Genomic DNA, 1,877 nt, shown 5'->3' with positions numbered 1-1,877 from the left:
ATGCAATGTGATTAACACAGACAGATGCTGATTCATTCTTTGAATAAGAAGGCACTGATTCTTCTCTTGAATATGAAGATATATAGGTTGATCAGTAGTTGAAAGTAATGTGTTCTGATCAGTTACAGTTGATACACACTCTACATTGACATTGATCAGCAGCTTCTTCAGGAGTGATCTCAGAGACTCAGAAGCCTGTTCAGACAGTGAAGATCCTTGCTTATGTATAGATATTTAAGTCTACTCAATTCATGGCATCTGCATCATTGTTATTTCTCAGCACAGGTGTATAAGTCACTGAGATGTAACATCTTCTGTCACTGTTCTGTATATTCTTGAGCTTGATAAGACAGTCATTCATTATCTGAAGCTGTGTGTAGAAGTCTTTATAAGTTAGGTCTTCATCTGCACTCATAAGAGCCTGTAAGAGTTCAAAAGTCAATGTCTTCTTAAGTATGCTAATCTTTATTCAATTCTTTCAAGACTGATCACCTGCTTCTAGAATCTTGATATTGAAGTCAGGAATAAATGTTGTAAGAGAAGTGTTTCTCTGTCAGACACTCTGTAATCAATCTAATACTTTCTATTGCATGGCAGTGTCTTGAAACAGAATATCAAGATATTTCATGATGTTGTCAGATATTCACAACACTGATTCACATGCTTTTATTCATGAATGAAACTTCTGTTTCATGTGATTCTTCAATCATTCATTGATATATCAATCTTGATTAATTAATAAACTGATGAAATCTTCATCTACACTCAGTTTCACAAGCATTTCCATTCTTCATGATAAGTAGAGAGTGAGATCAGAAGTATTGAAATATGCAGAAGCATCTAAGCATTCTTTCAGTGCTTTTATATTTGATTCTGTAGATGCTGAAATTGCATGAGTTTCTTGTTATGATAATCATTGTTGAGTTGCATGCATATCAGCTATTTGTTATTGTTGTAGTTTTAACATTGCTCGGAGTCACTGTGGCACTGTGTCTATGCTCATGTTCAAGAGTTTCATATTATTGTTAGACATGATTATATTGATTGTCAGATGTATAATATCTGTGAAATCTGAAGAAGTGTAATCATATTCTTATACATCTGAGTGTCAGAACTCTTGAGTCTTTCACTGACATTCTCTTGTAAGATCTTATTCTCTTCATAAGATCTTATTACAGGGTCAGAGTAACTGGTGAGTAAGCTTCTATCTGAGGACTCAGTGTTCACTTAACTATGTAACTGTTTCTTATGCATTGTTACACATTTGAATATCTCTCAATGAATAATCATTTCTGATGAGAAGATGATGTGTGAATAATTGTTTCCTAATAAGAAGACAATGAACATTTTTATAGTGTAAGAGACCTACACTGAATAGATCAGTATAATATTGATAGATCTTATATAACAAAGATAAAAATGTTAGAGAAGAAAAGAAAGAGAAAGTGCAAGAATCAGTGATTGAGATGGATATTTATATGTGTATGTGATGATGTACATGGTGGAGCTTCAGGGCAGAAGAATATACGCGCGTTTATAGCGGCCGAGGATCAGTAATCGGGAGTGGCTGAGAATCGGAGCGTACGCTACGCGCGTTCGTAGCGGCTGCGGATCGGCGATCGGGAATGGAAGAATCTATGGAGTGTAATGGAATAGTCTATATGATTGATCGGGCGCAGCCCGCCACAATGACAATGCTGCTGAGACTACTCTCTTTCATTCTCAAGCTTCTTCTGTCACTTTCTCTCCCTCTTCTGCAGAGAAGGTTGTGCACACACTTAGACTGACCGCTGGGACCATGAATTTCACGTTTGGTCCCATTTGGTCTGGTCTCATACATTTCTTGGCATGAATCCCGCTGGGACTGGCTATTAAAA

Source organism: Blastomyces dermatitidis, assembly GCF_000003525.1.
Source record: "Blastomyces dermatitidis ER-3 genomic scaffold supercont1.7, whole genome shotgun sequence".
Lineage (NCBI taxonomy): Eukaryota > Fungi > Ascomycota > Eurotiomycetes > Onygenales > Ajellomycetaceae > Blastomyces > Blastomyces dermatitidis.
The sequence above is the reverse complement of the archived record's forward strand: the minus strand, read 5'-3'. Positions refer to the sequence as shown.